Source organism: Musca autumnalis, unplaced genomic scaffold (genome assembly GCF_047663935.1).
Source record: "Musca autumnalis isolate F117 unplaced genomic scaffold, ASM4766393v1 scaffold_4, whole genome shotgun sequence".
In the NCBI taxonomy this organism is placed as follows: Eukaryota; Metazoa; Arthropoda; class Insecta; order Diptera; family Muscidae; genus Musca; species Musca autumnalis.
Genome location: NW_027411977.1, coordinates 90,960,477 through 90,981,294, shown reverse-complemented (window position 1 = coordinate 90,981,294; position 20,818 = coordinate 90,960,477). Strand labels below are relative to the sequence as shown.

The window sequence follows — 20,818 nt, the reverse complement described above, 5'->3', positions numbered from 1 at the left end:
TTTCTTTTCGTATGGTTCGACTTTACAACCGATAGCAAAATTCAAATATTTCACAAAAATCCGACTTAACAACCGATATGACGCTATAACCGATGACGTTATAAGCGATATTTATTTGTGTCAAATATAAAGGGCAGAAATTCGGGACTTTTAGATTTCGACGTTATAAGCGATATGACGTTATAAACGACGACGTTATAAGCGATTTCGACTGTACGTGACATTTATAACAAAGTTAGGTGGAAAGTGTATATGAGAATTATATACAATAAAATCAAAAATTTCAGTGACAGGTTTTATGGGCTGACAATAGTTTTTGTAAAAATTCTAGATTATGATAATTCCTACCATCGCTATTGTTAATGATTTTTACAATATTGCGAAATTTCGTTGTTGTAGTTTTATATGTTTAAGGCAACAAATAATTTTTTCTCAGCATTTAGGTGCCTTAAGTGGCTATGGGGTGGCCCATCCAATTTCCTCACAGTTTTTTCTGTCAACCCCCGCCATTCCTCTTCCTGTCATTTATTTTTTTTTTTTGTGAGGATGAGAACAATGTTCCGCTGGTCTCCGAGTGAAGTGGCTGCCAACAAGCAACGACAGCGGCACATTCAAATTTAATGTAATTTGTGATTTGGAAGGTTTAGTGGTCACGAAACGTTCCTACCGAATATTGTTGTGGCAGGACCACGTTTTGATATAGCCCTCATACAAAGGTACCACACGATTTACGGTAGTTTGCGGTTTTTAATGATCATATTCTAAACAAAGAAACTGTAATAAAATATTTTCTGTGTTTCAGTATTCACAAAACTTCCCTGCTAAAAATTGTGAAGTTACCCTGTAGGAAGCATGGGGTCATGTGTCGACATGTCACCACTTTGTCTACTATTATGAAATCTTCAAGTTTTACCACTTTTTACTCGAAAAGTGTTCCTTTACTAAAGTAAGCATACAATTCATATGAGAGCAGTTCACAACTTTTGCTGTTTTTACCAATGTCTATACTGACTCACTACATCCAATGTCAACACATGGCCCCTCAGTAAGTACTGACTTACTACTGACATACTAATGTCCAATGTCACTACTGACTTTCGAATGACATAATATAATAATAATTGTTCCACAAACATCCCAGGCGGGACAGGGGAGACTTCTCTCATATCAATGAGTGCACCCCGATTCATATTAGCTCAATGATATGGAACCTACTGTTTATCGCCGAGTCCGAACGGCGTGTCTAAGACACCACTTGTAGAGAAGTTGTACAAGGCTGAAATACTCAGAAAATGTCGCCAACATTACTGAGGGGTATTTTGCCACCGTTGAAAAGTGTTTGATGTTGACTGACCGGGGAATCGAAACCACGACCTACAGCGTGCAAGGCGGCTGTGCATACCATTGCACCACGGTGGCGTCCATTCGAATGACATGTTCATATAAAATGTCTATAGGAAATTACATGAATTGTCTACAGTTTGGCAGTAGTACTGTTGACAATGCCAGTAGTAAGTCAGTATAGATTCACTATTGACATTTCCTACAGGGTAGTTACGTGTTTTAGTATACCCCATATAACTGTTGAACCGAATTTTCGGTATTCTGTAACAAGTAGCCATATACTGTAGTGAAACGATTTGATATTAGGATTTTGTCGCTTTCGCGAGTTTTGTAAGGAATTTCGAATTTATTCTTCTTCCCGGTATGAAGAATTCAAAGGGCTTTCTTCACATTCCATTGTATTCCTTATCTGTTCCTCTGACTATGAGGGATATTCAGAACACGGCACTTATATCTATAGACAAGTCTACAAAAGTACCCACGAAATAAAGAAGTTACAACATTGCTTTATTTGGGACAATTTATCGAACTTCTGGTGGTCCTTTTTGCAAAAAATTTGGGGATACCTTGCCATATCATCTGTGGCATATTATCTGTTTCACCAGTAACATAAAGTTGCGTCATATATGTAAGTTTTTCACCACACCTTTGTATCCACATGTACAGGCAGGCGCCTGGTTGTGAGCTATTGGAAAATTCCAACTGGTTTTTATTGACACTTGAATAAACCATGTTGGGGAAACACATCTGTTTTGGTGGCCATGAAGATTTTCGTTTTTTTTTTTCTTTGTTTTACATAAAACTTGTTTTTCTTACAGCAGCGTCTGTTACAGATGCATCTTTGGTTTTTTATGGCAACAAAAAATATTAGTCATACATCAAATTGTAAACAATAAAAAAATATTTTAACAATACACAAAAATTAATAACAAACGGAAGTTGCAAGACTGAACAAAAAACAGAAAAAGTGTGGGTTCCAATCACGCCAACCAAATGGAATAAAACATTTCATTCAAATAGACATTCGTCTCGAAGACGTAAAACAAGGTTAGTGTGGGTTTTATTTAAATGTGTGTAAATTAATGTACATTGATTTGGGTTTTTTGAATTCGTTCTCAATCAAGCTTGTCTCAACGACCCAATAACATTGTCAGATGCATTTAAAAATAATTGAAGGAAAATTGTAAACGCCTATTGTAATTTTCAGTTTTTTTTTTTTGATTATTCAAATAAAAAACGCGCGCCATTCAACATTTTGTGTAACCAGTTGTCTAAAGAAGTTTTAAAGTCAAGGTTTTATTTGGTAACGTTGATCATGGCTTGGTTGGCTGTATACAAAATGAGGTTAAGAATTTTTGTATGACTTTGTCTGTTAAAGTTTCGTCATGTTGTATATTGTATGTCTTAATCAGAAACCCACACATTTTTTTGGGGTTTATCTTGTTGAAACTGGGGTTAAGCGCCATAAAAACCTTTATTACCTTCATATTATGATTATGTGGCAATAACATTTTTTTTTTGAGAGTTGGGGCAAGGTTTGTATCTTAACTTGGCTATAACCTTAAAAAGTGGGGAATTTTGGGAAATGGTAACTTATGCATGTGCATAAAAATTCGCATTATACATATGTATATTAGGGTCATATATAATATGGAAAAAAATAATGTATGAACGAAAATATAGGAATCAGTCCGTTTTGCCGACAGAGATATAGCCTCTGCATGTGACATTATGAAAATAAGAAAACCCAGTATAGGTTGTTTTTCCAAAACATTACTGCTAGAATGAGAACTATCCGAAAAAAATTTTAAAATTTATCCACAAACACGTCTGTACCTGTTCTTAAGCCTAATAGTTTGAACTTTTGTGGGGGATGTATCGGAGGATTAGATCGATATAGTCTGTATTCGAACATGATTTGCCCCGGCCAGTGCCACACATCGATTAATTCCATTTTTTGAAAAATTTTAAATTTAAGTGTCAAAGCCCTTGATAGCTATTTATATTTATAATAACTTTCGTGAATACTAAAGATTAGCGCCGTTAAATGGCAAATATACAGATATTCAATGGCAAACATACATTACATTGTCGCGTTTCTCAACTTTGCGTTTTTAACCGCTGTGTTCACTGAGTGGCTCATTTAAGGGTGAAAGAAGTATTGAGATACGCAAAGGTTGGACCATGGGTGCCACCGTGGTCGTGGGTTCGATTCCCCGGCCAGGCAACATCAACAATTCTTCAACGGTGGCAAAATACCCCTCAGTAATGTTGGCGACATTACCTGAGTATATCAGCCTTGAAAAACTTCTCCACAAGTGGTGTATTTAGACACGCCGTTCAGACTCTGCGATGAACAATAGGTCCCATATCATTGAGCTTAAATATGAATCGGGGTGCACTCATTGATATGAGAGAAGTCTCCCTTGTCCACTATGGGATGTTGTGGAATAATGTTTTTTATACCCTACACCACTATGTGGGGAGGGTATTATAAGTTGGTTTCGGCCAAAAAGTTTGTCACGTATCGAAATAATGGTCGTAGACCCATACATATATATACCAAAATGAATGTCTCGACGAGCTGAGTCGATCTGACTATGTGTGTCCGTCCGTCTGTCCATCTAAATTTTGTAATCACGCTACAGGTCGCAATTTTGATCGGATCGTCACCAAATTTTGGGTGTTGATGAAGGTCCCGGAGGGGAAGAAGCCTATTTATTTTGGTGATGGTCGGATAATATTCAGGGGTCGGAATGGACAAAAAACTTATTTGGAGAAAAAGTCAACGTTTTATTTCAAAGCGAATATCTCCGCATTTATGGAAGAAGAATATCCCACCTTTACAATGATGCAAAACAGGTTGGCGTAGGTGGCCAAATAACGGAGATATAGCAATAGTCGGTAATACATCCCATTTTTCAATTTTTTTCGAAATCGCGCTACAGGCCGCAATTTTGATCGGATCGTCACGAAATTTTGTGAGTTAATGAGGGTCCCACAGAGGAAGAAGCATAATGATTTTGATGATGATCGGATAATATTCAGGAGTCGGAATAAGCAAAAAGCTTATGTGGAGAAAAGTCAACGTTTTCTTCTTATGCGAATATCTCCGCTTCTGGTAGGAGTATTCCAAAAGGAAAGCCCGCCAATAGAAGAAGAAAAGATCTCCTTTATATTGATATAAAGTTTGTTGGCGTAAGTGGGCAAACAACCGAAATATCGCAAAAGTCAGTAATATATCCAATTTTTCAATTTTTTTTAATCACGCTACAGTTTGGAATTTTGATCGGATAGTCACGAAATTTTGGGAGTTATTGGGGGCCCACGGAGGTAGAAGCCTATTGATTTTGGTGATAGTCGGATAATATTTATGGGTCGGAATGGGGAAAAACTCATGTGGAGACAAATTCAAAGTTTTATTCTTTGTGAATATATCGGTTTCTAGTAGGGGTATTTCAACGGCAAGGCCTGTCAATGGAAGAAGAAAATATTGCCCTTTAATTGGTGATCAAACAAGGGAGATACTACAATAGTTGGTAAGGCATCCTTCTTTCTTCTTTTTTGCAATCACGCTACAGGTCGCAATTTTGATCGGATAGTCACAAAATTTTGGTTGCTTATTTGGGTCCCATAGAGAAAGAGACATATTATGTTTGGTGGTAGTTGGATTATATTCCCTAAAAGAAATGTTTACCAGTGAAAAGCTTATGCACAGGGGTAGTGGTGTAGGGCATTACATAGTCGGCCCCGTCCCGACTATAGCCTTTGCTCACTTGTTTTTTGTAAAGGTTGGACCAATGAAAATCACTCCTTTGGATAGTTATCGTGACCATCAGGCATTTTGTTGGTCACGGTGGATTTTCTTATTAGAGCTGTTGGACCATTATGTCAGGAAGTATGGAATTACCCACGCAAAAACATTATATCGATGTAAACGGGGCCACAGGAAGTACCTTCGGTAGAATTTTTTTTACAGATTTTTGGAAAACGGTAATTTTTTATAGCCTCAGCATTTATACTAATGAGGGTATATACACTTTTAGTTCGAAGATGGGCCATATCGGTCCACTCCTTCAGATACCTCCCCCACAAAAGTTCGAAAATGTTCGGAAAATTTTTGCGCACGATAACTCTTGAAGGGAGTAACCATACTTTGCACATCGTGAAATTTCTACCAGTCATAGATGAGATTCCAATATGGACTCTATAGGTCCACACCTTCGGGTACCTCCCACACAAAATTTCGGAAAAGTTCTGTTTAGGACCTGCTCTCGGATCGTTTTGATTTTTGTTGTAGCACCATATATTCGCTGCCCCCATTACGAAGGTTCAATTTTTTTTCAGGGGCAAGTCCATACTTCCTGAGAAAATAGCCAGAAAGTTGTAAAAATCCCCTATGGCACAATGTGTAGTGGGTGGAGCGCACGATATTTCTCGAATGGATCTGCCGATTCGGTCCGAACTTTGGCCATCGTAGTATTTTGTCTGACGTTAGTTTAAGTCAGAAGGTGAGCAATATCGGTCCATTCCTTTAGGTACCTCTCACACAAAATTTCGGAAAGATGCACTTTAAGGCCTGCTTTCGAATCGCTTTTAACTTTGTTGTAAGAACTTGTGTTCGCTGCCCCCATTATGGCGATGCAAGTTTTCAGGGTCAAGTCCATACTTCCTGAGAAAATAGGCCGATAGCTGTAAAAATTCCTATGACACTATGCGTACGATAACTCTCGAACGGATCAGCCGATTCGGTCCAAAATTTGGCCTTCGTAATATTTGGTCCAAACTAAGTTTAAGTTTGACGATTGGCACTATCGCTGAGCACCTTCCGGTACCTCCCTCCACCCCAAAAGTTAAAAAAAACATTACTATAATAGTACGCGCTGTATCTGCTGAACGGAGCAAGCGTCCAAACCTTGGACCTCCTAATATTTTGTCCAAATGTAGTTTTACTTCAGAAATAGGTCTGATCCTTTGTTTTTGTTTAAGCGCAGTTTAGGATCTGTTCGAAGAACCTTTGGAAAATTATACCTCTGATATTCTTTGTGGTCCTGTTTAAGCCTCTAAGTTATACGGTGACCAACTGAAATGTATGGTGGGTACAAAATCTATAAAAAGAAATTAAATAAGATCCACTTCCAAAATAAACTATGTCGATCCCCATTCCTTCAAGTAACCCTCCGCAACACTTTTAAGCTTCAAACCAAATATTTTTTGACGGCAAATTTCAAAAAGGGCTACAAAATACATAATCCGTAGATTCGATATCGTCAATAGATGGACATTTTAATTCACACAGGCTGAGGGTATATCTCTGTCGGCAAAGACGACTGATACTTTTTTACTTGTTTTATAATAAAATTGAATGAATGTTATTTTCGACATTAATAGGGAAAAATTCATTCATTCTTACCACAGGAAATCATTTTTGAGAAAAAATGTCAAAAAGTCATAACCCTAATACCCAATGTAATTAAAACCCAATGGGTTTGTTAAATCTTGTTATATATAAACGTACTATTATTTAAGTTAATTTGAATGTTTTAACTACATTTTCCATTTATATAAGACTTTAATTTGGTGTTGCCCGACTTTTGGTATTCGGAATGATCAACATACTTCATTAAGCAAGCTTGATTTTACTTTGACACTTTGGGTTTCTTTCTGGAGGTCTGAAACCTCACCAATTTCGCCTTCATGAACCGAGTTGGAATATTTGAATATTTTAAATTTGCCTCTCATGGTGAAGCGTATTGAAAGTTCGGGTCAGTCGAACCTACTGCCTTTTATAACTTGTTTTTATCACAGTCATAGTTTCAGGATAGTTCGCTATGGACTACTTATTTTATTCTCGTTTTTATTTTTTTTTTTTTTTTTTTTTCAGTGTATAAATTTATTTACCACACACATTTCATTGACATAATTTGGATACATTCCAAAGAGGTATTTTTAAAGAAATTTAATTATTTTTATAACAAAATATTTAACGTATCACAACGGAACATTAATTTTAATATGTAGAGCACAAAAATTATTGAATATTATGAAATTTATGTTTTGTTTAGAATTTTAAAATCACATAATTTTTATTATCACAACAACAACAAAATGCATATACAACAATTAACTATTTATAAAGAAATATGTATATGTATCTTAAAAAAAAAACTTGGCATACACAAAATATTTCACACACAATTTTTTGTATTTGTATTATTTTTTGCAAATATTTTCAAAATTTTACATGTAAAATCTATGTATCACAACATACATATTGCGTGCACAAACAATTTTTATTTTGTTTTTGATTTTCTTGAATATTCGAAACAAATGTGTATATCTGTAAAAGATATGGTACAAAGATCAAAACACTTAAGAGCCACAAAAGTCCCACACTTTGTATGTGGAGCTTGCAAACTATAATCAACAATATGAGCATTATTTTTTTTTTAATAACAATAACATTTATTTTTTCGTTTGCATTTGTTTTCCTTTTTCAAAACCACTTCACTTTTTCTCTATAAATTATTCATTATTATTATTTTGCTGATAATAATATTCTTGATTTCTTTTCTGTTCCACTATTCTTTGTATACATCCATGTACTTTACTTGAACACTTAAACGAGATGCTGCTGTTGATTCTTAAAAAGATTTTTGATTTCAGATTTGTTTTTTTCAATTTCTTTAAATATTTTCCATAGATGCTCCGCCACACATCACATACATACATATACCACCAAAAATGCCCACACTTACGTACACATAAAAAATTATTAAACACTTGGATACACTTTACTCGGCTTCTTTGTTTTGGTTATTTCTCTTTTTTAGTTCCATTTGCCTTTTGCTTTGGTTATTATTATTTTTTGTTTATGCTTTGTTGTTTTCTTGGAATCTTACTTTGTTGTTTTGTTTTCTTGCCGCTTGACTTTTACACTAGGCACACACGCGTTGTGTCAAGTTCCACGATCCGTTTCGTTGTATGCTCAAAGTGAGACTGAAGTGTCAGTGAACGAAGAATATGGTAGAGGATCGTTCAGTCATTTGTTAGGCTACAGCTACGGCATGGAATAAGAAGAGTGATCGTGTATGTGTGCGAGTGTTTGGAAAGGCGTGAGTCGGAACGTGATCACCAACCACACTAACCATTCACAATATTTCGTTTAGTTTTTCGTTAAGTTTATCATTCCGCTCTCTATGCTAGGTTATGGTATTTGTGTTGCAGTGTGTGTGTGTGTGTTGATTTCCTTTCAGTAGTGCGTATCTTTCGTTAAATGTATCTAACAGATACAAATCTACACATAAATGTCATTTTGAATTCAGATTCAAAAATGCCTTACAAGTGGAAATGCATCTAGAAATTCTGATTGGATGTTGGCAACATGTTGCAGGGAGTTTACAAATCTATAGTTTGGAGTGAAATTAGTGAAAAATGGAGGTCAAGATTTTTAAAAGTAAGCACCATTTTTAATTAAATTGTATGTTGTGAAAGAAAGTTGCTTCTTTAGACCCTTTTTGAAGGAAATTGGGCTTCTATAGAACCTTACTGAAAGAATTTCTGCGTGTATGGACCCTTTCTGAAAGAAACGGTGCTTCTATAGACCTTTTCTGAGAGAAAGGGTACATCTATAGACCCCTTCTAAGAGAAATGGTGCTTCTATAGACCCTTTCTGAGAGAAAGGGTGCTTCTATAGACCCTTTCTGAGAGAAAGGGTGTTTCCATAGACCCTTTCTGAGAGAAAGGGTGCTTCTATAGACCCTTTCTGAGAGAAAGGGTGCTTCTGTAGACCCTTTCTGAAAGAACGATGTTTCTATAAAGAGTGCTTCTATAGACCCTTTCTGAGCGAAAGGGTGCGTCTATAGATCCTTTCTGAAAGAAAGGGTGCTTCTATAGACCCTTCCTGAACGAAAGGGTGCTTCTATAGACCCTTCCTGAAAGAAAGGGTGCTTCTATAGACCCTTTCTGAAAGAAAGGGTGATTCTGTAGAACCTATTTGATTCACTTTCTCTACACCCTTTCTGAGAGAACGATGTTTCTATAAACCATTTCTCAGAGAAAAAGTTTGTTTCAATATACCCTTTCTGAAAGAAAGGGTGCTTCTATAGAAACTTTTTGATACACTTTCTCTACACCCTTTCTTAGAGATCGATGTTTCTATATACCCTTTCAGAGAGAAACTATGTTTCTATAGAACCTTTCTGAGAAAAAGGGTGTTTCTATAGACCCTTTCTGAGAGAAAGGGTGCTTCTATAGACCCTTTCTGAGAGAAAGGGTGCTCCTATAGACCCTTTCTGAGAGAAAGGGTGCTTCTGTAGACCCTTTCTGAGAGAAAGGGTGCTCCTATAGACCCTTTCTGAGAGAAAGGGTGTTTCAGTATACCCTCTCTGAGAGAAAGGGTGCTTCTATAGACCCTTTCTGAGAGAAAGGGTGTTTCAGTATACCCTCTCTGAGAGAAAGGGTGCTGCTATAGACCCTTTCTGAGAGAAAGGGTGCTTCTATAGACCCTTCCTGAAAGAAAGGGTGTTTCAATTTACCCTTTCTGAGAGAAAGGGTGCTTCTATAGACCCTTCCTGAAAGAAAGGGTGTTTCAATTTACCCTTTCTGAGAGAAAGGGTGCTTCTATAGACCCTTCCTGAAAGAAAGGGTGTTTCAATTTACCCTTTCTGAGAGAAAGGGTGCTTCTATAGCAGCCATGAACAAACAAGTACTACAGTCACAATACTACAGTCACACATATTATTTTGTGCATCATTGTTCTATAGACCCTTTCTGAGAGAAAGGGTGTTTCTGTAGACCCTTTCTGAGAAAAAGGGTGCTTCTATAGACCCTTTCTGAGAGAAAGGCTGCTTCTATAGAACCTTTTTTAAACCCTTTTTATACACCCTTTCTGAGGGAAAGGGTGCTTCTATAGACCCATTATGGGAGAAAGGGTGCTCCTGAGAGAAAGTGTGCCTCTATAGACCCTTTCTGAGAGAAAGGGTGCTCCTGAGAGAAAGGGTGCTCCTGAGAGAAAGTGTGCTTCTATAGACCCTTTCTGAGAGACGGATGTTTCTATAAACCCTTTCTGAGAGACGGATGTTTCAATATACCCTTTCTGAGAGAAAGGGTGCTTCTATAGACCCTTTCTGAGAGAAAGGGTGCTCCTATAGACCCTTTCTGAGAGAAAGGGAGCTTCTGTAGACCCTTTCTGAGAGAAAGGGTGCTTCTATAGACCCTTTCTGAGAGAAAGGGTGCTTCTATAGACCCTTTCTGAGAGAAAGGGTGCTTCTATAGACCCTTTCTGAGAGAAAGGGTGCTTTTATAGACCCTTTCTGAGAGAAAGGGTGCTTCTATAGACCCTTTCTGAGAGAAAGGGTGCTTCTATAGACCCTTTCTGAGAGAAAGGGTGCTTCTATAGACCCTTTCTGAGAGAAAGGGTGCTTCTATAGACCCTTTCTGAGAGAAAGGGTGCTTCTATAGACCCTTTCTGAGAGAAAGGGTGCTTCTATAGACCCTTTCTGATAGAAAGGGTACTTCTATAGACCCTTTCTGAGAGAAAGGGTGCTTCTATATACCCTTTCTGAGAGAAAGGGTGCTTCTATAGACCCTTTCTGAGAGAAAGGGTGCTTCTATAGACCCTTTCTGAGAGAAAGGGTGCTTCTATAGACCCTTTCTGAGAGAAAGGGTGCTTCTATAGACCCTTTCTGAGAGAAAGGGTGCTTATATAGACCCTTTCTGAGAGAAAGGGTGCTTATATAGACCCTTTCTGAGAGAAAGGGTGCTTCTATAGACCCTTTCTGAGAGAAAGGGTGCTTCTATAGACCCTTTCTGAGAGAAAGGGTGCTTCTATAGACCCTTTCTGAGAGAAAGGGTGCTTCTATAGACCCTTTCTGAGAGAAAGGGTGCTTCTATAGACCCTTTCTGAGAGAAAGGGTGCTTCTATAGACCCTTTCTGAGAGAAAGGGTGCTTCTATAGACCCTTTCTGAGAGAAAGGGTGCTTCTATAGACCCTTTCTGAGAGAAAGGGTGCTTCTATAGACCCTTTCTGAGAGAAAGGGTGCTTCTATAGACCCTTTCTGAGAGAAAGGGTGCTTCTATAGACCCTTTCTGAGAGAAAGGGTGCTTCTATAGACCCTTTCTGAGAGAAAGGGTGCTTCTATAGACCCTTTCTGAGAGAAAGGGTGCTTCTATAGACCCTTTCTGAGAGAAAGGGTGCTTCAATAGACCCTTTCTGAGAGAAAGGGTGCTTCTATAGACCCTTTCTGAGAGAAAGGGTGCTTCTATAGACCCTTTCTGATAGAAAGGTTGTCTCTTTAGAACTTTTCTGAGAGAAAGGGTGCTTCTATAGACTCCTTCTGAGAGAAAGAGTGCTTCTATAGACCTTTTCTGAGAGAAAGGGTGCTTCTGTAGACACTTTCTGAGAGAAAGGGTGCTTCTATAGACTCTTTCTGAGAGAAAGGGTGCTTCTATAGACTCTTTCTGAGAGAAAGGGTGCTTCTATAGACTCTTTCTGAGAGAAAGGGTGCTTCTATAGACTCTTTCTGAGAGAAAGGGTGCTTCTATAGACTCTTTCTGAGAGAAAGGGTGCTTCTATAGACTCTTTCTGAGAGAAAGGGTGCTTCTATAGACTCTTTCTGAGAGAAAGGGAGCTTCTATAGACTCTTTCTGAGAGAAAGGGTGCTTCTATAGACTCTTTCTGAGAGAAAGGGTGCTTCTATAGACTCTTTCGGTTTACCCTAGCATCGGCTCAATGACATTGTTTCGGAATTTGAGACCATATCCCAAAAACTATTTTGATTAATTATTTCTGTTTTTCATTATAAAAACTTCTTGACCTGCAACTTGCATTCAATGTGCGGTAAAAAACGCGCCACAATTTCCCCTAAGAAAACATACAAATGTTTATCTTTTATTTCAAGCTCAAGTAACCAGGCATAGAACAGAAAAATTCCAAACTCTTAAATCATACCACCACCACATACAAATAATCAATGAAAGTAACTCAATTGCTGCCAATGCTCCTATCTTTATCTTTGAAGTGATGTCTAAATGGAAAATCAACTCCAAACACTGGTGCAACAACAAACATGAACAAAAACACAAAATCAAAGATCGTGTCATGTCTTGTGGTATTGTTGGTGGAGTTGATAACATACCACATACCATTTCTCATGCCATACCATCGAAGAAGGTATTTTTTCCAGAAGTGACACAAAAAAAGTAGAAGGCAACTGTTGAACATGTCTAATTTGAACAAAAAAACCCCCATTGGATGATGGTGATGATTCATGCTACAAATGCGCTCAATGCCTGAGGCACACGCCGTAGCAAATACAATTCGAGCACAGTGCATGCCATGAGAATAGATCTCCCACATTCCAATCGTCAAAGTAATAGTGGATAGCTGATATTCAAGCGTATAATCGGTCTTTTAGAAATTCAAAACTAAATCAAAAACAGACATAAACAGATATTTCTCTTCATCTTCCTCCCTCTCAATTCATTCATTCGATTATGTTAACCATTGATCAGATTGACCAACCAACCACATGGTATTCATTCAATATCAGACCACACCACTCATCTCCTTCCTCCTCTTCTATATATCCATTTTCTTACGTTACACTGATTTGATTCATAGTTTTCAATTTCTTTGTGCACAGGTCTCACTTACTATGGTGATTCACCAAGTCTGGTTTATTTTTCGCCTGAATCCACTATCCACAAAAAAAAACCACAGACACTCACAAACCACACTCCGCCGGTTGCCGAGATTGTGTAATTAATGTGTGAATTATTTTCATTGAGAAAGTTGTGTGAACTACCATCATCGATATGAACGGAAAATGATGCAGGCCACAGAAAATGACGTCAATGAGTTCATCTTCATTGTGGTATTGAGAGTGCAGCATACGTACGTACAAACCTATATATGTATGTATGCAGATATTAACAATGAATATAAACATCACTGACATGATTAATAATTGTTGTAATTAATCATAGATGATAGATGGCCCAATGGACCTAGTGGTTAACAATTTGTTATGCATTCGTCGTTAAATGGTAGGGGTCAATGACCGAATGGAATTTCAATTCGTTACACTTAATGCGTAACATATTTACATACATACATAGTTTGGTGGGCAAGTGTGCATATTGTGGAAAGTAGGATTTTAAAGGAGAATGGTCATTCGACAAACACAATAAGTAACACTGAAACAAGTAAGGAAGTATCAGTCAACTGTGCTGACGGAGATATACCCTCAGCTGATGGCAAAAAAACTAAACACAATAATTATGCTGTATATAGAATATATCGATTTTGAATCAAGAGCTTGCTTTAAAATCAGTAGGTACCGTAATGTGGGGCTATACCAAATCACTGACATATACCAAACATTTTTAGTGACCAAACTTCTTCATGAAGCACTCGAAATATTAAATTAGCTTTGAGTTATCTTGCACAATAACCACCATTTTAGCATGTACCGGCTGGGTGTTGGAGGTTTTGTGCCATTATCTTAGGAAGTATTGACTTACTCCAGAAAATATGTACCGTTGTAAACAGCGTGACCGCTGAAAATTTTGAAAAAGTATCATTTCTGGAAAAAAGTGGCACAAGTTTTTTGAAAAAGTAGCACAAAAAGTGGCACAGTTTTTTTGCTATTGTTAAGGGGTTATAGACACTTATTAAGCACCAAAAATTATTATTCAAGATTTTTTATAAAAGAAATTTAAATATTGCATATTTTTCTGACAAATGCCAGCCTACGAAACATTGTTTTTACTAAAGCTGTTTGCGATTCCCACCGTAGTTCAAAAGCAAATAAACGGATAAGATTATATTTTGTGGGATCAATTTCCTTTCCTTAAGCGAAACGGAAAATGTCGATTTCGTCAAAAAAATTAATAAAAGTCCCTCGCTCGATTTTTTGTTAATAATAATGTTGGTATAGTACATTAAGACTATGCTGGATTTAGCAAATCCAAACGATTTAAATTGTTGTTTTCATACAATATATGTCAAAAAATTGGGATAATGGATAATGTATCGTCGTATAAGTGTATAGTCTAAAAGGCGTTTAATGTAAAAATTCCAATAGTCGAACGCACATATATACATTATATTGACCTTAAATAACGGCATTTGAACACCAAAAATTATATTCTATTCTCTAAAATATATCTCAGACACCCAGAGGCATTCGCCAAAACAATAAAATGTATAAATTTTGCTGGTAATTCCATATATTTCACGGTAATACCAACATTTCCTTGGGTGTATGTAAACTTTTGTCCCCATAATTTTTAGGTTTTTTTAAAATTTACCGTTATTTGTATTATGGAATATAATTTTGTTCTATTAAATATTGTTTATTAGTGAGAAGAAATAAAACCGCATACTTGGAATTTCATAAAAATCACTACTAACCCTAATACCCGAGATTTAGGGGGTGTATGTAAACTTTTGTCCCTGACTGTATATAACAACACACAATTACAGACCATCTACGACTCATTGTTATTTAACTAAGAACCCGTCATGCATCAATGAATGCGGTTGTCGCAATCTTATCCAAAATGATAAAGCCCAACGTGCCAGTCATATGATTGTGGCACAATTCTTCTCGTGGGCTTGATCATTTAGGATAAGATTTAGACAATCGCATCGATGCTTGCCTCCCGACATTAAAATGTATGTAGTTTAAAAAAGGTGGCACAAGGTATGAAAAAGTGGCACAAAATATCAAAAAGTGGCACATTTGGTATCAATATAAAAAAGTGACACAGAAGTATCAATGCTGAAAAAAAGTATCAAAATTGATACTTTAGTGGCACAACGGTCACGCTGGTTGTAAATGAGGACTCTAGAACAACCTACTGAAAAAAAGAATCAAAACGATGCGAGATGAGATCTTAAACTTCACTTTTTCCTAGGGAGGTATGCGAAGAAGTGGACCGATATAGTCGTTATTCCAATCTAATACATGACTGGATGAAATAATACGATGTGCAAAGCCTGCACCAATCAGAAACTCCCTGCGAGAATTATCTTTCGGTTTGCCACTTTGTTTGGTGCCGTCAGGGTTTCTTGGAGTTTTTAGGCCAATATCTCAGGAAGTATGGACTTGTACAGGAAAAAAATTGTACCGTCGTAAAGGGAGCCGCAAGGACAACCTACAAAAAAAAAATTCAAAACGATCCGAGGGGGTGCTCTTAAACTTCACTTTATCCGAATTTTGTGTGGGAGGTACCTGAAGGACTGGATCGATATAGTCCATATTCGAACCCGATTAATATCTGGAAGGACCAAATCAATTGCTCCCTACGAGAGTTATCGGTCACAACAATTTACAGGAAAATGTTGAACTTTTGTGGGGGAGGTACCGTAAGGAGTGGACCGATACGACCAATCTTCGAACTTAAACGAAGTTTGGACAAAATATTAACATACCAAAAATGTGGTTCGAATCGGTTGATGCTTTCGAGAGTTATCGTGCAGAAAGACGGACGGACGTGCCTAACTAGGCGTTTACACCAGACAGTTTGTCTTCAAATACAACTCTGATTTACTAACACATACATACATTTGTCGTTTGTCTCCCAGCTGTCCATCATTTTTTCACAGACAGTAGAGAAGACAAATTTTTGGCATTTTTGTAAAAATAAGAGAGATAATAATTGAAATGTGTTGAAATCAAAAGAACATGAACAAAAACAAAACATGTGAACGGAGAGCAAAAAGAAATCGACGATTTTCATTCAAAATCTTACAACTGTTTTTGCAGTTGTCGGGACGCCTACGTCACACAGGCAAGTTGTGGGATTTTGACAATCAATACATGAACTCAACTGTCCTGTCATTTGTAAACGCAGGGTAAATCGACTCCAAATTGTCTGAAACGAATTTCGTCCAAACATACTTGGGGTCTAAAACCATTATTTCGATGAGGTACATTTTTCGTCGTATCAAGGCGTATATTACGGCGGCCAAAAAAAAAAAACAAACGATTTGAAAACCTTAATGGGTCATTCGCGTTTCTGATTCCTGGATTGGACTGAGCAAAAAAGTACACTGGGCCATATGTCTATGATGAAAATCGATCCTCCCGCTTTTGACTTGAAGTTTTTATTGACGTTTTTTGTATATTTTATCATATAGCAACCAAACCATTGAGATTTGCGATCCAACAAAGATAACAAAATTGTAGCCAACACAATAATTAAGAACTCACTAGTACATCGCAAAAGTATTGGAATGCTCCTTCAAGCAGTTTTGGCCTTGAGAAAGTGCAAATTTTTCGGAAAATATCGATAAATGACACTGTGCTACAAAAGTTGATAAGACAAATATTCAAGCGTTCACTTATAAAATTCTATCGTGTTGGGGTCCATAGGCAACGAACATAACTTTGGTTCGTTTGGGTCACTTTGTTTTATTATTTTATAACGGTAAAAGTAGTGAAAATCTGGGTTTCTTACATTTTCAAATTTAAACGGGCATATGTTCTTTTTTTACAACGGATTTCTATTGATCCTTTTTCCTATTATAGGGGCTAAGTAAGTTATTATTTCAAATGTATAAGAACATTAAAAAATAAATTTAAGTTCATATACATTTTTCATTTCATAATACGAGGGCGGTTCGGAAACTTCATAGCCTATCAATGAAAGAGAATAGTTAGTTTTTCAAAAATATTTTTATTTTTCAATATAATCTCCTGAAACTTCAATGCACTTAGTCCAACGCTTTTCTGGCAATTCTATCCATTGATTAAAATAGTTTTCCTCAAGGTCTTCAAAATAGTGGTTTACAACTGTTATTGCATCTTCATTTGAGGTAAAACGCTTGTCAGCAAGGAATTTGTTTAGATTTGGGAACAAGTAAAAGTCACTGGGGGCTAAATCAGGAGAATAAGGTGGGTGGTCAAGCAACTCGTACTTTAATTCGTTGATTTTAGCCATTGTTAAAACACTCTTGTGCGCTGGTGCGTTGTCTTGATGAAAAATTATTTTTTGTGTTGTAAGCCAGGACGTTTTTCTCGAATTTGTACATTTAATTGATCGAAAAGATTGCAATAGTACTCTGAATTTATTGTTTTACCCTTTTGCAGATAGTCAATCAATAAAATACCTTTGAAGTCCCAAAAAACCGTTGCCATAACCTTACCAGCCGATTGAATTGTTTTTGCCTTCTTTGGGGCACTTCCTCCAGCTTCAGTCCATTGTTTGGATTGTGCTTTTGTCTCTGGAGTATAGTGGCGGATCCATGTCTCATCAACAGTTATAAAACGACGCTTAAAATCCATTTTATTTCGCTTAAAACGATCCAAACAAGCTTGAGAAATGTTCATTCTTATGCGTTTTTGATCGACTGTTAACAAATGCGGCACCCATCTTGCAGAAAGCTTTTCCATCTGTAGTTCTTCATGCAAAATTCAATGGACTCGATCATTTGAGATGCTCATGATATTAGCAATTTCACGCACTTTTATTCGTCGATCATTTAATACCATATCATGCACTTTGGCTACAATTTCGGTTGTTGTTGGTGTTTTTGGACGTCCACTACGTGGTTCATCTTCAATGCTTGTACGACCACGTTTAAATTCAGCAACCCAATTTTTTACTGTTGCATATGAAGGAGCACTTTCACCTAACACATTCACCATATCATTATGAATTTCTTGTCCCGATAAACCTTTTTTATGGAAATATTTAATGACAGCACGCATTTCTAATTTTTCCATTGTAAAACAAGTGAGAAAAGGCTATAGTCGGTACGGGGCCGGCTATGTGATACCCTACACCACTACCCCTGTGCATAATCTTTTCACCCGAAAACATTTCTTTTACGGAGATACGAAAGTTTTCACCTATCTGGCTTTTATACCAAGTGACTTAAGGCGAACTGAACCAAAATAATTAATATTTAGTTTTATATTTGACTACTCTCGACATTAGAATGTCCCCAACCAAAGGTGTGATATCCGTCATTATTATTAAAATCGCAAAAATGAAAAGTTGGGTTCTATTACCGACTATTGCGATATCATCGTTTTGTGACCACCTACGACAACCTACGTTACATCATTTCAAAGGTGATATTTTCTACTTTCATTGCCAAGTTTTTCTTTTTATATACCACTTATAGACGCTGAGATATTTGCTTTAGAATAAAATGTAGACTTTTTCTCCAAATAACTTTTTTGCTCATTCCGACCCCTAATTATTATCCGACCATCACCAAAATCAATAGGCTTCTTCCCCTCCGGGACCCTCATCAACACCCAAAATTTCGTGACGATCCGATCAAAATTGCGACCAACTATTGCGATATCGCCGTTAGTTGGTCACCTACGCCGACCTTGTTGCATCATTGTAAAGATGGGATCTTCTACTTTCATAGTCAGGCTTTGCTTTTGAAAAGTCCCCAACCAAAGCTGTGATATTCGTCATTATAATTAAAATCGCATGTATGAAAATTTGGGTTTTATTTGCGACTATTGTAATATCTTCGTTGTTTCTTTTTCTTTTCTTTTTGTCCACATAAGTTTTTTGCCCATTACGACCCCTGAATATTATCCGACCATCACCAAAATCAATAGGATGTCCAAAATAGGACGGACGGACGGACTGACACACATAGCCAGATCGACTCAGCTCGTGGAGACATTCATTTTGGTATATATAAGTATGGGTCTACGACCATTATTTCGATGCGTTACAAACTTTCTGGGCAAAACCAACTTATAATACCCTCCCCACATAGTGGTGTAGGGTATACAAATTGCGGATGCGTCTTTTTTGAACACCTGTTTCTATATGAAGGAGTTGCCAGATCGAAACAAAATTTAACATGTGTTCATAACAGAGATGGAAGTTTCCAAAACACTTAACTTTTTTCTGTTTATACCACGCTTTTTGTGCTAGGCAAAGAAGTTTCCGAACTGCCCTCGTAAGAGGTTAACATGAAAATATGTTTCTTGATATTCAAACTACTCTAATGTCCTGTTTCGCTAAGATTAATTGACGCCAAGTTTGTGCGAACTATACCAAACTTCCGCGTTTTTTTTTTTTTTGTTTTTTTTTTTGAAAATTATTAAATTTGTTTTTTTTTTAAAAAAGTTCTAAACTAACAGGAGTTTGGTAGTAATTCGAATTCAAATTCGTTCGAATTACAACAAAACTCCTGTTGTTGTGGAAAATGTTTGTTTTTATTCAAATCGTCTTGATGTAATCGTCTTACAAAGACCGGTCATAAGCGTACGGAAAGAATTAATATTGTACAGTTTTTACATTTTACTTTATGAATTCTGGGGTAAATAAAACGGGGGTATAAAAATGGGGTAAATAAAAATTCTGTTTGCATCCTCTTTTCTATGAATGAGCACTTTTCGCTAACAAAGTAGCGGGCACAAGCTAGAAAATAAATAAAAAGAAAAATATAATTTTCTTTTCTTAACAAATTATAATTTTAAAACAAGTGAGCAAAGGTTATAATCGGTCGGGGCCGACTATGTGATGCCCTACACCTCTACCCTTTTCATAACTTCCCACATAATGGTGCAGGGTATAAAAATCTATTGAGGGGGTGCTTAAGTTTTGGCTGACACTGTAACTTGTGTGGAATTCAAACAGTTCGTTTCAATATACCTTTCATTTTGAATGAATAATTATCGTTCGTTCCTAACCAGAATTTTGAACCATGAAAAGCTCATGGACTGCATTGCTCATGAAAAGTTTGATCTGTTGCATCACGGTGCAAACCCTCAGCACCCAAGTTCGAAAATATAGCTGTGTATATTGATAGGTTCATACCTTTCTATTGAATTTCAAATAAACTTGGTCTTATCACACGTCTATAGAACTGAAAGAACATTTTTGCTTTAACCTTTTCGTTCGGACGTTGATTGTCTGTCGGTCAGTCAATTATTCAAAATAAAATATTTTCAGTTTATTTTGTTGCCATTTGTTTTCACCAACATTAATTGTCTTAAGAGGATCGGAGCAGAAGCATAAAAATACATGTGCGGAAATTAAATTGAAATTGTATTGAAAAAACATTTTTGCACATCAAAATGTTTTTGTTTATAAAATTTTGATGTGAAATGAAAATTGGGACGTCTGTCTCTTCATTCAGCTACAACCCAAGAAAACACTTGTGTTCGTTCTGTTTATTCGTGTGATTCTGAGAAATAATCGTAAATAAAAACAAAGAAATTAAAATTGAAACAAAAATAAATATATTATTGGCGTTCTAATTTATTGAAAATATACATGTTGCCTAAATTGTTTTCTCATTTTTTTAGTTTTGAATTAAAATATCTACATAAGTATGTATATTAGGGCTACAACCAAAAAAATACCACCACATAGCCGTGTAGAGCATGGAAAACTATTATGAAACACGGTTTCAATTTTTCTCTATCGCGAAAAAAGTTTCCGCACCAAATGCATTGAAGTTCTGTAATGCATTTTTTAATTT

At 36.6% G+C, this 20,818-nt stretch overlaps 1 protein-coding gene across 19 annotated transcripts in view; it reads right to left on the bottom strand.

Moving 5' to 3' along the window:
• Sarm (sterile alpha and armadillo motif) overlaps nucleotides 1-20,818 on the bottom strand; it is a 374,264-nt gene that overhangs the window by 187,983 nt on the left and 165,463 nt on the right. For 3 of the 19 annotated variants that reach the window (XM_073980099.1, XM_073980103.1, XM_073980132.1), the window contains exon 1: nucleotides 8,103-8,418. The exons of 8 other annotated variants lie outside the window; for them this stretch is intronic. The gene's annotated coding sequence lies outside the window, so the exon portion shown is untranslated. Of the gene's footprint in view, nucleotides 1-8,074; nucleotides 8,419-20,818 lie in introns of those variants that run through there. 8 more of the 19 variants (XM_073980098.1, XM_073980102.1, XM_073980131.1 and 5 more) reach the window with 4 other exon arrangements.